Here is a 17,567-nt window from a genome sequence, read left to right on the forward strand (position 1 = left end):
CATGAGGTTGGAAGGTAAACCTTGAAAACAGGCCATAATGTAACAAAGTAATCTACCTTTAAAAATGCACTTATGTCAATGCTACACACAGTGCCTCAAGAAATGACGCTCCAGCACGGCACTATATCACATCTGATATTTCATGCTGTGTTGTACAAAAGATGCGGAATTCACCAACATAGTCAATAAAGGACATCCTGGTATTTATTATAATTTCAATGCCTTACATCAATTTTAAGTCAGGATGGCCGAGTGGTTTAAGGCGCTCCGTTAAGGTCGCAGTCTCCCCTGGAGGCGTGGGTTCAAATCCCACTTCTGACAAATGGTCTCGCTTCTTCGTTGGATATGTTTGTTGAAAGGTATTTGGAAACGAAGATCAGAGATGGATTTTATGTTAAGTTACAGAAGTTGTAATCACAAAGAAATTAATGCATTTAAATGCTCTCGACATACCATAAAATACAAACCACTTTTGACTTAATTTTTCAACTTTGGAAACGTATTGCTGCCAGAAGTGTTTAGGTTTTGTAAGTCCAAAAAATGACGTTGGAAGGTAAACCTTGAAAACAGGCCATAATGTAACAAAGTAATCTACCTTAAAAATGCACTTATGTCAATGCTACACACAGTGCCTCAAGAAATGACGCTCCAGCACGGCACTATATCACATCTGATATTTCATGCTGTGTTGTACAAAAGATGCGGAATTCAACAACATAGTCAATAAAGGACATCCTGGTATTTATTATAATTTCTATGCCTTACATCATTTTCAAGTCAGGATGGCCGAGTGGTCTAAGGCGCTGCGTTAAGGTCGCAGTCTCCCCTGGAGGCGTGGGTTCAAATCCCACTTCTGACAAATGGTCTCGCTTCTTCGTTGGATATGTTTGTTGAAAGGTATTTGGAAACGAAGATCAGAGATGGATTTTATGTTAAGTTACAGAAGTTGTAATCACAAAGAAATTAATGCATTTAAATGCTCTCGACATACCATAAAATACAAACCACTTTTGACTTAATTTTTCAACTTTGGAAACGTATTGCTGCCAGAAGTGTTTAGGTTTTGTAAGTCCAAAACATGAGGTTGGAAGGTAAACCTTGAAAACAGGCCATAATGTAACAAAGTAATCTACCTTTAAAAATGCACTTATGTCAATGCTACACACAGTGCCTCAAGAAATGACGCTCCAGCACGGCACTATATCACATCTGATATTTCATGCTGTGTTGTACAAAAGATGCGGAATTCACCAACATAGTCAATAAAGGACATCCTGGTATTTATTATAATTTCAATGCCTTACATCGATTTTAAGTCAGGATGGCCGAGTGGTCTAAGGCGCTGCGTTAAGGTCGCAGTCTCCCCTGGAGGCGTGGGTTCAAATCCCACTTCTGACAAATGGTCTCGCTTCTTCGTTGGATATGTTTGTTGAAAGGTATTTGGAAACGAAGATCAGAGATGGATTTTATGTTAAGTTACAGAAGTTGTAATCACAAAGAAATTAATGCATTTAAATGCTCTCGACATACCATAAAATACAAACCACTTTTGACTTAATTTTTCAACTTTGGAAACGTATTGCTGCCAGAAGTGTTTAGGTTTTGTAAGTCCAAAACATGAGGTTGGAAGGTAAACCTTGAAAACAGGCCATAATGTAACAAAGTAATCTACCTTTAAAAATGCACTTATGTCAATGCTACACACAGTGCCTCAAGAAATGACGCTCCAGCACGGCACTATATCACATCTGATATTTCATGCTGTGTTGTACAAAATATGCGGAATTCACCAACATAGTCAATAAAGGACATCCTGGTATTTATTATAATTTCAATGCCTTACATCGATTTTAAGTCAGGATGGCCGAGTGGTCTAAGGCGCTGCGTTAAGGTCGCAGTCTCCCCTGGAGGCGTGGGTTCAAATCCCACTTCTGACAAATGGTCTCGCTTCTTCGTTGGATATGTTTGTTGAAAGGTATTTGGAAACGAAGATCAGAGATGGATTTTATGTTAAGTTACAGAAGTTGAAATCACAAAGAAATTAATGCATTTAAATGCTCTCGACATACCATAAAATACAAACCACTTTTGACTTAATTTTTCAACTTTGGAAACGTATTGCTGCCAGAAGTGTTTAGGTTTTGTAAGTCCAAAAAATGACGTTGGAAGGTAAACCTTAAAAAAAAGGCCATAATGTAACAAAGTAATCTACCTTAAAAATGCACTTATGTCAATGCTACACACAGTGCCTCAAGAAATGACGCTCCAGCACGGCACTATATCACATCTGATATTTCATGCTGTGTTGTACAAAAGATAAGGAATTCAACAACATAGTCAATAAAGGACATCCTGGTATTTATTATAATTTCAATGCCTTACATCATTTTCAAGTCAGGATGGCCGAGTGGTCTAAGGCGCTGCGTTAAGGTCGCAGTCTTCCCTGGAGGCGTGGGTTCAAATCCCACTTCTGACAAATGGTCTCGCTTCTTCGTTGGATATGTTGTTTGTTGAAAGGTATTTGGAAACGAAGATCAGAGATGGATTTTATGTTAAGTTACAGATGTTGTAATCACAAAGAAATTAATGCATTTAAATGCTCTCGACATACCATAAAATACAAACCACTTTTGACTTAATTTTTCAACTTTGGAAACGTATTGCTGCCAGAAGTGTTTAGGTTTTGTAAGTCCAAAACATGAGGTTGGAAGGTAAACCTTGAAAACAGGCCATAATGTAACAAAGTAATCTACCTTAAAAATGCACTTATGTCAATGCTACACACAGTGCCTCAAGAAATGACGCTCCAGCACGGCACTATATCACATCTGATATTTCATGCTGTGTTGTACAAAAGATGCGGAATTCACCAACATAGTCAATAAAGGACATCCTGGTATTTATTATAATTTCAATGCCTTACATCGATTTTAAGTCAGGATGGCCGAGTGGTCTAAGGCGCTGCGTTAAGGTCGCAGTCTCCCCTGGAGGCGTGGGTTCAAATCCCACTTCTGACAAATGGTCTCGCTTCTTCGTTGGATATGTTTGTTGAAAGGTATTTGGAAACGAAGATCAGAGATGGATTTTATGTTAAGTTACAGAAGTTGTAATCACAAAGAAATTAATGCATTTAAATGCTCTCGACATACCATAAAATACAAACCACTTTTGACTTAATTTTTCAACTTTGGAAACGTATTGCTGCCAGAAGTGTTTAGGTTTTGTAAGTCCAAAACATGAGGTTGGAAGGTAAACCTTGAAAACAGGCCATAATGTAACAAAGTAATCTACCTTAAAAATGCACTTATGTCAATGCTACACACAGTGCCTCAAGAAATGACGCTCCAGCACGGCACTATATCACATCTGATATTTCATGCTGTGTTGTAGAAAAGATAAGGAATTCACCAACAGTCAATAAAGGACATCCTGGTATTTATTATAATTTCAATGCCTTACATCATTTTCAAGTGAGGATGGCCGAGTGGTCTAAGGCGCTGCGTTAAGGTCGCAGTCTCCCCTGGAGGCGTGGGTTCAAATCCGACTTCTGACAAATGGTCTCGCTTCTTCGTTGGATATGTTTGTTGAAAGGTATTTGGAAACGAAGATCAGAGATGGATTTTATGTTAAGTTACAGAAGTTGTAATCACAAAGAAATTAATGCATTTAAATGCTCTCGACATACCATAAAATACAAACCACTTTTGACTTAATTTTTCAACTTTGGAAACGTATTGCTGCCAGAAGTGTTTAGGTTTTGTAAGTCCAAAACATGAGGTTGGAAGGTAAACCTTGAAAACAGGCCATAATGTAACAAAGTAATCTACCTTAAAAATGCACTTATGTCAATGCTACACACAGTGCCTCAAGAAATGACGCTCCAGCACGGCACTATATCACATCTGATATTTCATGCTGTGTTGTAGAAAAGATAAGGAATTCACCAACAGTCAATAAAGGACATCCTGGTATTTATTATAATTTCAATGCCTTACATCATTTTCAAGTGAGGATGGCCGAGTGGTCTAAGGCGCTGCGTTAAGGTCGCAGTCTCCCCTGGAGGCGTGGGTTCAAATCCGACTTCTGACAAATGGTCTCGCTTCTTCGTTGGATATGTTTGTTGAAAGGTATTTGGAAACGAAGATCAGAGATGGATTTTATGTTAAGTTACAGAAGTTGTAATCACAAAGAAATTAATGCATTTAAATGCTCTCGACATACCATAAAATACAAACCACTTTTGACTTAATTTTTCAACTTTGGAAACGTATTGCTGCCAGAAGTGTTTAGGTTTTGTAAGTCCAAAACATGAGGTTGGAAGGTAAACCTTGAAAACAGGCCATAATGTAACAAAGTAATCTACCTTAAAAATGCACTTATGTCAATGCTACACACAGTGCCTCAAGAAATGACGCTCCAGCACGGCACTATATCACATCTGATATTTCATGCTGTGTTGTACAAAAGATGCGGAATTCAACAACATAGTCAATAAAGGACATCCTGGTATTTATTATAATTTCTATGCCTTACATCATTTTCAAGTCAGGATGGCCGAGTGGTCTAAGGCGCTGCGTTAAGGTCGCAGTCTCCCCTGGAGGCGTGGGTTCAAATCCCACTTCTGACAAATGGTCTCGCTTCTTCGTTGGATATGTTTGTTGAAAGGTATTTGGAAACGAAGATCAGAGATGGATTTTATGTTAAGTTACAGAAGTTGTAATCACAAAGAAATTAATGCATTTAAATGCTCTCGACATACCATAAAATACAAACCACTTTTGACTTAATTTTTCAACTTTGGAAACGTATTGCTGCCAGAAGTGTTTAGGTTTTGTAAGTCCAAAACATGAGGTTGGAAGGTAAACCTTGAAAACAGGCCATAATGTAACAAAGTAATCTACCTTAAAAATGCACTTATGTCAATGCTACACACAGTGCCTCAAGAAATGACGCTCCAGCACGGCACTATATCACATCTGATATTTCATGCTGTGTTGTACAAAAGATAAGGAATTCAACAACATAGTAAATAAAGGACATCCTGGTATCTATTATAATTTCAATGCCTTACATCATTTTCAAGTCAGGATGGCCGAGTGGTCTAAGGCGCTGCGTTAAGGTCGCAGTCTTCCCTGGAGGCGTGGGTTCAAATCCCACTTCTGACAAATGGTCTCGCTTCTTCGTTGGATATGTTGTTTGTTGAAAGGTATTTGGAAACGAAGATCAGAGATGGATTTTATGTTAAGTTACAGATGTTGTAATCACAAAGAAATTAATGCATTTAAATGCTCTCGACATACCATAAAATACAAACCACTTTTGACTTAATTTTTCAACTTTGGAAACGTATTGCTGCCAGAAGTGTTTAGGTTTTGTAAGTCCAAAACATGAGGTTGGAAGGTAAACCTTGAAAACAGGCCATAATGTAACAAAGTAATCTACCTTAAAAATGCACTTATGTCAATGCTACACACAGTGCCTCAAGAAATGACGCTCCAGCACGGCACTATATCACATCTGATATTTCATGCTGTGTTGTACAAAAGATGCGGAATTCACCAACATAGTCAATAAAGGACATCCTGGTATTTATTATAATTTCAATGCCTTACATCGATTTTAAGTCAGGATGGCCGAGTGGTTTAAGGCGCTCCGTTAAGGTCGCAGTCTCCCCTGGAGGCGTGGGTTCAAATCCCACTTCTGACAAATGGTCTCGCTTCTTCGTTGGATATGTTTGTTGAAAGGTATTTGGAAACGAAGATCAGAGATGGATTTTATGTTAAGTTACAGAAGTTGTAATCACAAAGAAATTAATGCATTTAAATGCTCTCGACATACCATAAAATACAAACCACTTTTGACTTAATTTTTCAACTTTGGAAACGTATTGCTGCCAGAAGTGTTTAGGTTTTGTAAGTCCAAAAAATGACGTTGGAAGGTAAACCTTGAAAACAGGCCATAATGTAACAAAGTAATCTACCTTAAAAATGCACTTATGTCAATGCTACACACAGTGCCTCAAGAAATGACGCTCCAGCACGGCACTATATCACATCTGATATTTCATGCTGTGTTGTACAAAAGATGCGGAATTCAACAACATAGTCAATAAAGGACATCCTGGTATTTATTATAATTTCTATGCCTTACATCATTTTCAAGTCAGGATGGCCGAGTGGTCTAAGGCGCTGCGTTAAGGTCGCAGTCTCCCCTGGAGGCGTGGGTTCAAATCCCACTTCTGACAAATGGTCTCGCTTCTTCGTTGGATATGTTTGTTGAAAGGTATTTGGAAACGAAGATCAGAGATGGATTTTATGTTAAGTTACAGAAGTTGTAATCACAAAGAAATTAATGCATTTAAATGCTCTCGACATACCATAAAATACAAACCACTTTTGACTTAATTTTTCAACTTTGGAAACGTATTGCTGCCAGAAGTGTTTAGGTTTTGTAAGTCCAAAACATGAGGTTGGAAGGTAAACCTTGAAAACAGGCCATAATGTAACAAAGTAATCTACCTTTAAAAATGCACTTATGTCAATGCTACACACAGTGCCTCAAGAAATGACGCTCCAGCACGGCACTATATCACATCTGATATTTCATGCTGTGTTGTACAAAAGATGCGGAATTCACCAACATAGTCAATAAAGGACATCCTGGTATTTATTATAATTTCAATGCCTTACATCGATTTTAAGTCAGGATGGCCGAGTGGTCTAAGGCGCTGCGTTAAGGTCGCAGTCTCCCCTGGAGGCGTGGGTTCAAATCCCACTTCTGACAAATGGTCTCGCTTCTTCGTTGGATATGTTTGTTGAAAGGTATTTGGAAACGAAGATCAGAGATGGATTTTATGTTAAGTTACAGAAGTTGTAATCACAAAGAAATTAATGCATTTAAATGCTCTCGACATACCATAAAATACAAACCACTTTTGACTTAATTTTTCAACTTTGGAAACGTATTGCTGCCAGAAGTGTTTAGGTTTTGTAAGTCCAAAACATGAGGTTGGAAGGTAAACCTTGAAAACAGGCCATAATGTAACAAAGTAATCTACCTTTAAAAATGCACTTATGTCAATGCTACACACAGTGCCTCAAGAAATGACGCTCCAGCACGGCACTATATCACATCTGATATTTCATGCTGTGTTGTACAAAATATGCGGAATTCACCAACATAGTCAATAAAGGACATCCTGGTATTTATTATAATTTCAATGCCTTACATCGATTTTAAGTCAGGATGGCCGAGTGGTCTAAGGCGCTGCGTTAAGGTCGCAGTCTCCCCTGGAGGCGTGGGTTCAAATCCCACTTCTGACAAATGGTCTCGCTTCTTCGTTGGATATGTTTGTTGAAAGGTATTTGGAAACGAAGATCAGAGATGGATTTTATGTTAAGTTACAGAAGTTGAAATCACAAAGAAATTAATGCATTTAAATGCTCTCGACATACCATAAAATACAAACCACTTTTGACTTAATTTTTCAACTTTGGAAACGTATTGCTGCCAGAAGTGTTTAGGTTTTGTAAGTCCAAAAAATGACGTTGGAAGGTAAACCTTAAAAAAAGGCCATAATGTAACAAAGTAATCTACCTTAAAAATGCACTTATGTCAATGCTACACACAGTGCCTCAAGAAATGACGCTCCAGCACGGCACTATATCACATCTGATATTTCATGCTGTGTTGTACAAAAGATAAGGAATTCAACAACATAGTCAATAAAGGACATCCTGGTATTTATTATAATTTCAATGCCTTACATCATTTTCAAGTCAGGATGGCCGAGTGGTCTAAGGCGCTGCGTTAAGGTCGCAGTCTTCCCTGGAGGCGTGGGTTCAAATCCCACTTCTGACAAATGGTCTCGCTTCTTCGTTGGATATGTTGTTTGTTGAAAGGTATTTGGAAACGAAGATCAGAGATGGATTTTATGTTAAGTTACAGATGTTGTAATCACAAAGAAATTAATGCATTTAAATGCTCTCGACATACCATAAAATACAAACCACTTTTGACTTAATTTTTCAACTTTGGAAACGTATTGCTGCCAGAAGTGTTTAGGTTTTGTAAGTCCAAAACATGAGGTTGGAAGGTAAACCTTGAAAACAGGCCATAATGTAACAAAGTAATCTACCTTAAAAATGCACTTATGTCAATGCTACACACAGTGCCTCAAGAAATGACGCTCCAGCACGGCACTATATCACATCTGATATTTCATGCTGTGTTGTAGAAAAGATAAGGAATTCACCAACAGTCAATAAAGGACATCCTGGTATTTATTATAATTTCAATGCCTTACATCATTTTCAAGTGAGGATGGCCGAGTGGTCTAAGGCGCTGCGTTAAGGTCGCAGTCTCCCCTGGAGGCGTGGGTTCAAATCCGACTTCTGACAAATGGTCTCGCTTCTTCGTTGGATATGTTTGTTGAAAGGTATTTGGAAACGAAGATCAGAGATGGATTTTATGTTAAGTTACAGAAGTTGTAATCACAAAGAAATTAATGCATTTAAATGCTCTCGACATACCATAAAATACAAACCACTTTTGACTTAATTTTTCAACTTTGGAAACGTATTGCTGCCAGAAGTGTTTAGGTTTTGTAAGTCCAAAACATGAGGTTGGAAGGTAAACCTTGAAAACAGGCCATAATGTAACAAAGTAATCTACCTTAAAAATGCACTTATGTCAATGCTACACACAGTGCCTCAAGAAATGACGCTCCAGCACGGCACTATATCACATCTGATATTTCATGCTGTGTTGTAGAAAAGATAAGGAATTCACCAACAGTCAATAAAGGACATCCTGGTATTTATTATAATTTCAATGCCTTACATCATTTTCAAGTGAGGATGGCCGAGTGGTCTAAGGCGCTGCGTTAAGGTCGCAGTCTCCCCTGGAGGCGTGGGTTCAAATCCGACTTCTGACAAATGGTCTCGCTTCTTCGTTGGATATGTTTGTTGAAAGGTATTTGGAAACGAAGATCAGAGATGGATTTTATGTTAAGTTACAGAAGTTGTAATCACAAAGAAATTAATGCATTTAAATGCTCTCGACATACCATAAAATACAAACCACTTTTGACTTAATTTTTCAACTTTGGAAACGTATTGCTGCCAGAAGTGTTTAGGTTTTGTAAGTCCAAAACATGAGGTTGGAAGGTAAACCTTGAAAACAGGCCATAATGTAACAAAGTAATCTACCTTAAAAATGCACTTATGTCAATGCTACACACAGTGCCTCAAGAAATGACGCTCCAGCACGGCACTATATCACATCTGATATTTCATGCTGTGTTGTAGAAAAGATAAGGAATTCACCAACAGTCAATAAAGGACATCCTGGTATTTATTATAATTTCAATGCCTTACATCATTTTCAAGTGAGGATGGCCGAGTGGTCTAAGGCGCTGCGTTAAGGTCGCAGTCTCCCCTGGAGGCGTGGGTTCAAATCCGACTTCTGACAAATGGTCTCGCTTCTTCGTTGGATATGTTTGTTGAAAGGTATTTGGAAACGAAGATCAGAGATGGATTTTATGTTAAGTTACAGAAGTTGTAATCACAAAGAAATTAATGCATTTAAATGCTCTCGACATACCATAAAATACAAACCACTTTTGACTTAATTTTTCAACTTTGGAAACGTATTGCTGCCAGAAGTGTTTAGGTTTTGTAAGTCCAAAACATGAGGTTGGAAGGTAAACCTTGAAAACAGGCCATAATGTAACAAAGTAATCTACCTTAAAAATGCACTTATGTCAATGCTACACACAGTGCCTCAAGAAATGACGCTCCAGCACGGCACTATATCACATCTGATATTTCATGCTGTGTTGTACAAAAGATGCGGAATTCAACAACATAGTCAATAAAGGACATCCTGGTATTTATTATAATTTCTATGCCTTACATCATTTTCAAGTCAGGATGGCCGAGTGGTCTAAGGCGCTGCGTTAAGGTCGCAGTCTCCCCTGGAGGCGTGGGTTCAAATCCCACTTCTGACAAATGGTCTCGCTTCTTCGTTGGATATGTTTGTTGAAAGGTATTTGGAAACGAAGATCAGAGATGGATTTTATGTTAAGTTACAGAAGTTGTAATCACAAAGAAATTAATGCATTTAAATGCTCTCGACATACCATAAAATACAAACCACTTTTGACTTAATTTTTCAACTTTGGAAACGTATTGCTGCCAGAAGTGTTTAGGTTTTGTAAGTCCAAAACATGAGGTTGGAAGGTAAACCTTGAAAACAGGCCATAATGTAACAAAGTAATCTACCTTAAAAATGCACTTATGTCAATGCTACACACAGTGCCTCAAGAAATGACGCTCCAGCACGGCACTATATCACATCTGATATTTCATGCTGTGTTGTACAAAAGATAAGGAATTCAACAACATAGTAAATAAAGGACATCCTGGTATCTATTATAATTTCAATGCCTTACATCATTTTCAAGTCAGGATGGCCGAGTGGTCTAAGGCGCTGCGTTAAGGTCGCAGTCTTCCCTGGAGGCGTGGGTTCAAATCCCACTTCTGACAAATGGTCTAGCTTCTTCGTTGGATATGTTGTTTGTTGAAAGGTATTTGGAAACGAAGATCAGAGATGGATTTTATGTTAAGTTACAGATGTTGTAATCACAAAGAAATTAATGCATTTAAATGCTCTCGACATACCATAAAATACAAACCACTTTTGACTTAATTTTTCAACTTTGGAAACGTATTGCTGCCAGAAGTGTTTAGGTTTTGTAAGTCCAAAACATGAGGTTGGAAGGTAAACCTTGAAAACAGGCCATAATGTAACAAAGTAATCTACCTTTAAAAATGCACTTATGTCAATGCTACACACAGTGCCTCAAGAAATGACGCTCCAGCACGGCACTATATCACATCTGATATTTCATGCTGTGTTGTACAAAAGATGCGGAATTCACCAACATAGTCAATAAAGGACATCCTGGTATTTATTATAATTTCAATGCCTTACATCGATTTTAAGTCAGGATGGCCGAGTGGTTTAAGGCGCTCCGTTAAGGTCGCAGTCTCCCCTGGAGGCGTGGGTTCAAATCCCACTTCTGACAAATGGTCTCGCTTCTTCGTTGGATATGTTTGTTGAAAGGTATTTGGAAACGAAGATCAGAGATGGATTTTATGTTAAGTTACAGAAGTTGTAATCACAAAGAAATTAATGCATTTAAATGCTCTCGACATACCATAAAATACAAACCACTTTTGACTTAATTTTTCAACTTTGGAAACGTATTGCTGCCAGAAGTGTTTAGGTTTTGTAAGTCCAAAAAATGACGTTGGAAGGTAAACCTTGAAAACAGGCCATAATGTAACAAAGTAATCTACCTTAAAAATGCACTTATGTCAATGCTACACACAGTGCCTCAAGAAATGACGCTCCAGCACGGCACTATATCACATCTGATATTTCATGCTGTGTTGTACAAAAGATGCGGAATTCAACAACATAGTCAATAAAGGACATCCTGGTATTTATTATAATTTCTATGCCTTACATCATTTTCAAGTCAGGATGGCCGAGTGGTCTAAGGCGCTGCGTTAAGGTCGCAGTCTCCCCTGGAGGCGTGGGTTCAAATCCCACTTCTGACAAATGGTCTCGCTTCTTCGTTGGATATGTTTGTTGAAAGGTATTTGGAAACGAAGATCAGAGATGGATTTTATGTTAAGTTACAGAAGTTGTAATCACAAAGAAATTAATGCATTTAAATGCTCTCGACATACCATAAAATACAAACCACTTTTGACTTAATTTTTCAACTTTGGAAACGTATTGCTGCCAGAAGTGTTTAGGTTTTGTAAGTCCAAAACATGAGGTTGGAAGGTAAACCTTGAAAACAGGCCATAATGTAACAAAGTAATCTACCTTTAAAAATGCACTTATGTCAATGCTACACACAGTGCCTCAAGAAATGACGCTCCAGCACGGCACTATATCACATCTGATATTTCATGCTGTGTTGTACAAAAGATGCGGAATTCACCAACATAGTCAATAAAGGACATCCTGGTATTTATTATAATTTCAATGCCTTACATCGATTTTAAGTCAGGATGGCCGAGTGGTCTAAGGCGCTGCGTTAAGGTCGCAGTCTCCCCTGGAGGCGTGGGTTCAAATCCCACTTCTGACAAATGGTCTCGCTTCTTCGTTGGATATGTTTGTTGAAAGGTATTTGGAAACGAAGATCAGAGATGGATTTTATGTTAAGTTACAGAAGTTGTAATCACAAAGAAATTAATGCATTTAAATGCTCTCGACATACCATAAAATACAAACCACTTTTGACTTAATTTTTCAACTTTGGAAACGTATTGCTGCCAGAAGTGTTTAGGTTTTGTAAGTCCAAAACATGAGGTTGGAAGGTAAACCTTGAAAACAGGCCATAATGTAACAAAGTAATCTACCTTTAAAAATGCACTTATGTCAATGCTACACACAGTGCCTCAAGAAATGACGCTCCAGCACGGCACTATATCACATCTGATATTTCATGCTGTGTTGTACAAAATATGCGGAATTCACCAACATAGTCAATAAAGGACATCCTGGTATTTATTATAATTTCAATGCCTTACATCGATTTTAAGTCAGGATGGCCGAGTGGTCTAAGGCGCTGCGTTAAGGTCGCAGTCTCCCCTGGAGGCGTGGGTTCAAATCCCACTTCTGACAAATGGTCTCGCTTCTTCGTTGGATATGTTTGTTGAAAGGTATTTGGAAACGAAGATCAGAGATGGATTTTATGTTAAGTTACAGAAGTTGAAATCACAAAGAAATTAATGCATTTAAATGCTCTCGACATACCATAAAATACAAACCACTTTTGACTTAATTTTTCAACTTTGGAAACGTATTGCTGCCAGAAGTGTTTAGGTTTTGTAAGTCCAAAAAATGACGTTGGAAGGTAAACCTTAAAAAAAGGCCATAATGTAACAAAGTAATCTACCTTAAAAATGCACTTATGTCAATGCTACACACAGTGCCTCAAGAAATGACGCTCCAGCACGGCACTATATCACATCTGATATTTCATGCTGTGTTGTACAAAAGATAAGGAATTCAACAACATAGTCAATAAAGGACATCCTGGTATTTATTATAATTTCAATGCCTTACATCATTTTCAAGTCAGGATGGCCGAGTGGTCTAAGGCGCTGCGTTAAGGTCGCAGTCTTCCCTGGAGGCGTGGGTTCAAATCCCACTTCTGACAAATGGTCTCGCTTCTTCGTTGGATATGTTGTTTGTTGAAAGGTATTTGGAAACGAAGATCAGAGATGGATTTTATGTTAAGTTACAGATGTTGTAATCACAAAGAAATTAATGCATTTAAATGCTCTCGACATACCATAAAATACAAACCACTTTTGACTTAATTTTTCAACTTTGGAAACGTATTGCTGCCAGAAGTGTTTAGGTTTTGTAAGTCCAAAACATGAGGTTGGAAGGTAAACCTTGAAAACAGGCCATAATGTAACAAAGTAATCTACCTTAAAAATGCACTTATGTCAATGCTACACACAGTGCCTCAAGAAATGACGCTCCAGCACGGCACTATATCACATCTGATATTTCATGCTGTGTTGTACAAAAGATGCGGAATTCACCAACATAGTCAATAAAGGACATCCTGGTATTTATTATAATTTCAATGCCTTACATCGATTTTAAGTCAGGATGGCCGAGTGGTCTAAGGCGCTGCGTTAAGGTCGCAGTCTCCCCTGGAGGCGTGGGTTCAAATCCCACTTCTGACAAATGGTCTCGCTTCTTCGTTGGATATGTTTGTTGAAAGGTATTTGGAAACGAAGATCAGAGATGGATTTTATGTTAAGTTACAGAAGTTGTAATCACAAAGAAATTAATGCATTTAAATGCTCTCGACATACCATAAAATACAAACCACTTTTGACTTAATTTTTCAACTTTGGAAACGTATTGCTGCCAGAAGTGTTTAGGTTTTGTAAGTCCAAAACATGAGGTTGGAAGGTAAACCTTGAAAACAGGCCATAATGTAACAAAGTAATCTACCTTAAAAATGCACTTATGTCAATGCTACACACAGTGCCTCAAGAAATGACGCTCCAGCACGGCACTATATCACATCTGATATTTCATGCTGTGTTGTAGAAAAGATAAGGAATTCACCAACAGTCAATAAAGGACATCCTGGTATTTATTATAATTTCAATGCCTTACATCATTTTCAAGTGAGGATGGCCGAGTGGTCTAAGGCGCTGCGTTAAGGTCGCAGTCTCCCCTGGAGGCGTGGGTTCAAATCCGACTTCTGACAAATGGTCTCGCTTCTTCGTTGGATATGTTTGTTGAAAGGTATTTGGAAACGAAGATCAGAGATGGATTTTATGTTAAGTTACAGAAGTTGTAATCACAAAGAAATTAATGCATTTAAATGCTCTCGACATACCATAAAATACAAACCACTTTTGACTTAATTTTTCAACTTTGGAAACGTATTGCTGCCAGAAGTGTTTAGGTTTTGTAAGTCCAAAAAATGACGTTGGAAGGTAAACCTCGAAAAAAGGCCATAATGTAACAAAGTAATCTACCTTAAAAATGCACTTATGTCAATGCTACACACAGTGCCTCAAGAAATGACGCTCCAGCACGGCACTATATCACATCTGATATTTCATGCTGTGTTGTAGAAAAGATAAGGAATTCACCAACAGTCAATAAAGGACATCCTGGTATTTATTATAATTTCAATGCCTTACATCATTTTCAAGTGAGGATGGCCGAGTGGTCTAAGGCGCTGCGTTAAGGTCGCAGTCTCCCCTGGAGGCGTGGGTTCAAATCCCACTTCTGACAAATGGTCTCGCTTCTTCATTGGATATGTTTGTTGAAAGGTATTTGGAAACGAAGATCAGAGATGGATTTTATGTTAAGTTACAGATGTCGTAATCACAAAGAAATTAATGCATTTAAATGCTCTCGACATACCATAAAATACAAACCACTTTTGACTTAATTTTTCAACTTTGGAAACGTATTGCTGCCAGAAGTGTTTAGGTTTTGTAAGTCCAAAACATGAGGTTGGAAGGTAAACCTTGAAAACAGGCCATAATGTAACAAAGTAATCTACCTTAAAAATGCACTTATGTCAATGCTACACACAGTGCCTCAAGAAATGACGCTCCAGCACGGCACTATATCACATCTGATATTTCATGCTGTGTTGTACAAAAGATGCGGAATTCAACAACATAGTCAATAAAGGACATCCTGGTATTTATTATAATTTCTATGCCTTACATCATTTTCAAGTCAGGATGGCCGAGTGGTCTAAGGCGCTGCGTTAAGGTCGCAGTCTCCCCTGGAGGCGTGGGTTCAAATCCCACTTCTGACAAATGGTCTCGCTTCTTCGTTGGATATGTTTGTTGAAAGGTATTTGGAAACGAAGATCAGAGATGGATTTTATGTTAAGTTACAGAAGTTGTAATCACAAAGAAATTAATGCATTTAAATGCTCTCGACATACCATAAAATACAAACCACTTTTGACTTAATTTTTCAACTTTGGAAACGTATTGCTGCCAGAAGTGTTTAGGTTTTGTAAGTCCAAAACATGAGGTTGGAAGGTAAACCTTGAAAACAGGCCATAATGTAACAAAGTAATCTACCTTTAAAAATGCACTTATGTCAATGCTACACACAGTGCCTCAAGAAATGACGCTCCAGCACGGCACTATATCACATCTGATATTTCATGCTGTGTTGTACAAAAGATGCGGAATTCACCAACATAGTCAATAAAGGACATCCTGGTATTTATTATAATTTCAATGCCTTACATCGATTTTAAGTCAGGATGGCCGAGTGGTCTAAGGCGCTGCGTTAAGGTCGCAGTCTCCCCTGGAGGCGTGGGTTCAAATCCCACTTCTGACAAATGGTCTCGCTTCTTCGTTGGATATGTTTGTTGAAAGGTATTTGGAAACGAAGATCAGAGATGGATTTTATGTTAAGTTACAGAAGTTGTAATCACAAAGAAATTAATGCATTTAAATGCTCTCGACATACCATAAAATACAAACCACTTTTGACTTAATTTTTCAACTTTGGAAACGTATTGCTGCCAGAAGTGTTTAGGTTTTGTAAGTCCAAAACATGAGGTTGGAAGGTAAACCTTGAAAACAGGCCATAATGTAACAAAGTAATCTACCTTTAAAAATGCACTTATGTCAATGCTACACACAGTGCCTCAAGAAATGACGCTCCAGCACGGCACTATATCACATCTGATATTTCATGCTGTGTTGTACAAAATATGCGGAATTCACCAACATAGTCAATAAAGGACATCCTGGTATTTATTATAATTTCAATGCCTTACATCGATTTTAAGTCAGGATGGCCGAGTGGTCTAAGGCGCTGCGTTAAGGTCGCAGTCTCCCCTGGAGGCGTGGGTTCAAATCCCACTTCTGACAAATGGTCTCGCTTCTTCGTTGGATATGTTTGTTGAAAGGTATTTGGAAACGAAGATCAGAGATGGATTTTATGTTAAGTTACAGAAGTTGAAATCACAAAGAAATTAATGCATTTAAATGCTCTCGACATACCATAAAATACAAACCACTTTTGACTTAATTTTTCAACTTTGGAAACGTATTGCTGCCAGAAGTGTTTAGGTTTTGTAAGTCCAAAAAATGACGTTGGAAGGTAAACCTTAAAAAAAGGCCATAATGTAACAAAGTAATCTACCTTAAAAATGCACTTATGTCAATGCTACACACAGTGCCTCAAGAAATGACGCTCCAGCACGGCACTATATCACATCTGATATTTCATGCTGTGTTGTACAAAAGATAAGGAATTCAACAACATAGTCAATAAAGGACATCCTGGTATTTATTATAATTTCAATGCCTTACATCATTTTCAAGTCAGGATGGCCGAGTGGTCTAAGGCGCTGCGTTAAGGTCGCAGTCTTCCCTGGAGGCGTGGGTTCAAATCCCACTTCTGACAAATGGTCTCGCTTCTTCGTTGGATATGTTGTTTGTTGAAAGGTATTTGGAAACGAAGATCAGAGATGGATTTTATGTTAAGTTACAGATGTTGTAATCACAAAGAAATTAATGCATTTAAATGCTCTCGACATACCATAAAATACAAACCACTTTTGACTTAATTTTTCAACTTTGGAAACGTATTGCTGCCAGAAGTGTTTAGGTTTTGTAAGTCCAAAACATGAGGTTGGAAGGTAAACCTTGAAAACAGGCCATAATGTAACAAAGTAATCTACCTTAAAAATGCACTTATGTCAATGCTACACACAGTGCCTCAAGAAATGACGCTCCAGCACGGCACTATATCACATCTGATATTTCATGCTGTGTTGTACAAAAGATGCGGAATTCACCAACATAGTCAATAAAGGACATCCTGGTATTTATTATAATTTCAATGCCTTACATCGATTTTAAGTCAGGATGGCCGAGTGGTCTAAGGCGCTGCGTTAAGGTCGCAGTCTCCCCTGGAGGCGTGGGTTCAAATCCCACTTCTGACAAATGGTCTCGCTTCTT

General features: G+C 38.2%; 27 non-coding genes across 27 annotated transcripts; all 27 read left to right on the forward strand.

Moving 5' to 3' along the window:
- The first annotated feature begins 238 nt into the window (after window positions 1-238).
- trnal-aag (transfer RNA leucine (anticodon AAG)) lies at window positions 239-321 on the forward strand. The gene has a single exon. It is a non-coding gene; the product is annotated as a tRNA-Leu (tRNA).
- Window positions 322-776: 455 nt separating this feature from the next.
- Window positions 777-859, forward strand: trnal-aag (transfer RNA leucine (anticodon AAG)). The gene has a single exon. It is a non-coding gene; the product is annotated as a tRNA-Leu (tRNA).
- Window positions 860-1,315: 456 nt separating this feature from the next.
- On the forward strand, window positions 1,316-1,398 carry trnal-aag (transfer RNA leucine (anticodon AAG)). Its single transcript has one exon. It is a non-coding gene; the product is annotated as a tRNA-Leu (tRNA).
- A 456-nt stretch (window positions 1,399-1,854) lies between these two features.
- On the forward strand, window positions 1,855-1,937 carry trnal-aag (transfer RNA leucine (anticodon AAG)). Its single transcript has one exon. It is a non-coding gene; the product is annotated as a tRNA-Leu (tRNA).
- A 456-nt stretch (window positions 1,938-2,393) lies between these two features.
- Window positions 2,394-2,476, forward strand: trnal-aag (transfer RNA leucine (anticodon AAG)). Its single transcript has one exon. It is a non-coding gene; the product is annotated as a tRNA-Leu (tRNA).
- Window positions 2,477-2,934: 458 nt separating this feature from the next.
- trnal-aag (transfer RNA leucine (anticodon AAG)) lies at window positions 2,935-3,017 on the forward strand. Its single transcript has one exon. It is a non-coding gene; the product is annotated as a tRNA-Leu (tRNA).
- A 1,527-nt stretch (window positions 3,018-4,544) lies between these two features.
- trnal-aag (transfer RNA leucine (anticodon AAG)) lies at window positions 4,545-4,627 on the forward strand. The gene has a single exon. It is a non-coding gene; the product is annotated as a tRNA-Leu (tRNA).
- A 455-nt stretch (window positions 4,628-5,082) lies between these two features.
- Window positions 5,083-5,165, forward strand: trnal-aag (transfer RNA leucine (anticodon AAG)). Its single transcript has one exon. It is a non-coding gene; the product is annotated as a tRNA-Leu (tRNA).
- Window positions 5,166-5,623: 458 nt separating this feature from the next.
- trnal-aag (transfer RNA leucine (anticodon AAG)) lies at window positions 5,624-5,706 on the forward strand. Its single transcript has one exon. It is a non-coding gene; the product is annotated as a tRNA-Leu (tRNA).
- Window positions 5,707-6,161: 455 nt separating this feature from the next.
- Window positions 6,162-6,244, forward strand: trnal-aag (transfer RNA leucine (anticodon AAG)). Its single transcript has one exon. It is a non-coding gene; the product is annotated as a tRNA-Leu (tRNA).
- A 456-nt stretch (window positions 6,245-6,700) lies between these two features.
- trnal-aag (transfer RNA leucine (anticodon AAG)) lies at window positions 6,701-6,783 on the forward strand. Its single transcript has one exon. It is a non-coding gene; the product is annotated as a tRNA-Leu (tRNA).
- A 456-nt stretch (window positions 6,784-7,239) lies between these two features.
- trnal-aag (transfer RNA leucine (anticodon AAG)) lies at window positions 7,240-7,322 on the forward strand. Its single transcript has one exon. It is a non-coding gene; the product is annotated as a tRNA-Leu (tRNA).
- A 455-nt stretch (window positions 7,323-7,777) lies between these two features.
- trnal-aag (transfer RNA leucine (anticodon AAG)) lies at window positions 7,778-7,860 on the forward strand. Its single transcript has one exon. It is a non-coding gene; the product is annotated as a tRNA-Leu (tRNA).
- Window positions 7,861-9,926: 2,066 nt separating this feature from the next.
- trnal-aag (transfer RNA leucine (anticodon AAG)) lies at window positions 9,927-10,009 on the forward strand. The gene has a single exon. It is a non-coding gene; the product is annotated as a tRNA-Leu (tRNA).
- A 455-nt stretch (window positions 10,010-10,464) lies between these two features.
- Window positions 10,465-10,547, forward strand: trnal-aag (transfer RNA leucine (anticodon AAG)). The gene has a single exon. It is a non-coding gene; the product is annotated as a tRNA-Leu (tRNA).
- Window positions 10,548-11,006: 459 nt separating this feature from the next.
- Window positions 11,007-11,089, forward strand: trnal-aag (transfer RNA leucine (anticodon AAG)). Its single transcript has one exon. It is a non-coding gene; the product is annotated as a tRNA-Leu (tRNA).
- A 455-nt stretch (window positions 11,090-11,544) lies between these two features.
- trnal-aag (transfer RNA leucine (anticodon AAG)) lies at window positions 11,545-11,627 on the forward strand. Its single transcript has one exon. It is a non-coding gene; the product is annotated as a tRNA-Leu (tRNA).
- A 456-nt stretch (window positions 11,628-12,083) lies between these two features.
- Window positions 12,084-12,166, forward strand: trnal-aag (transfer RNA leucine (anticodon AAG)). Its single transcript has one exon. It is a non-coding gene; the product is annotated as a tRNA-Leu (tRNA).
- A 456-nt stretch (window positions 12,167-12,622) lies between these two features.
- On the forward strand, window positions 12,623-12,705 carry trnal-aag (transfer RNA leucine (anticodon AAG)). The gene has a single exon. It is a non-coding gene; the product is annotated as a tRNA-Leu (tRNA).
- A 455-nt stretch (window positions 12,706-13,160) lies between these two features.
- Window positions 13,161-13,243, forward strand: trnal-aag (transfer RNA leucine (anticodon AAG)). The gene has a single exon. It is a non-coding gene; the product is annotated as a tRNA-Leu (tRNA).
- A 458-nt stretch (window positions 13,244-13,701) lies between these two features.
- trnal-aag (transfer RNA leucine (anticodon AAG)) lies at window positions 13,702-13,784 on the forward strand. Its single transcript has one exon. It is a non-coding gene; the product is annotated as a tRNA-Leu (tRNA).
- A 989-nt stretch (window positions 13,785-14,773) lies between these two features.
- Window positions 14,774-14,856, forward strand: trnal-aag (transfer RNA leucine (anticodon AAG)). The gene has a single exon. It is a non-coding gene; the product is annotated as a tRNA-Leu (tRNA).
- Window positions 14,857-15,311: 455 nt separating this feature from the next.
- On the forward strand, window positions 15,312-15,394 carry trnal-aag (transfer RNA leucine (anticodon AAG)). The gene has a single exon. It is a non-coding gene; the product is annotated as a tRNA-Leu (tRNA).
- Window positions 15,395-15,850: 456 nt separating this feature from the next.
- Window positions 15,851-15,933, forward strand: trnal-aag (transfer RNA leucine (anticodon AAG)). Its single transcript has one exon. It is a non-coding gene; the product is annotated as a tRNA-Leu (tRNA).
- Window positions 15,934-16,389: 456 nt separating this feature from the next.
- On the forward strand, window positions 16,390-16,472 carry trnal-aag (transfer RNA leucine (anticodon AAG)). The gene has a single exon. It is a non-coding gene; the product is annotated as a tRNA-Leu (tRNA).
- Window positions 16,473-16,927: 455 nt separating this feature from the next.
- Window positions 16,928-17,010, forward strand: trnal-aag (transfer RNA leucine (anticodon AAG)). Its single transcript has one exon. It is a non-coding gene; the product is annotated as a tRNA-Leu (tRNA).
- A 458-nt stretch (window positions 17,011-17,468) lies between these two features.
- trnal-aag (transfer RNA leucine (anticodon AAG)) lies at window positions 17,469-17,551 on the forward strand. Its single transcript has one exon. It is a non-coding gene; the product is annotated as a tRNA-Leu (tRNA).
- Window positions 17,552-17,567: the final 16 nt, after the last annotated feature.

The sequence above is a fragment of the Pungitius pungitius genome, chromosome 5, assembly GCF_949316345.1.
Source record: "Pungitius pungitius chromosome 5, fPunPun2.1, whole genome shotgun sequence".
In the NCBI taxonomy this organism is placed as follows: domain Eukaryota; kingdom Metazoa; phylum Chordata; class Actinopteri; order Perciformes; family Gasterosteidae; genus Pungitius; species Pungitius pungitius.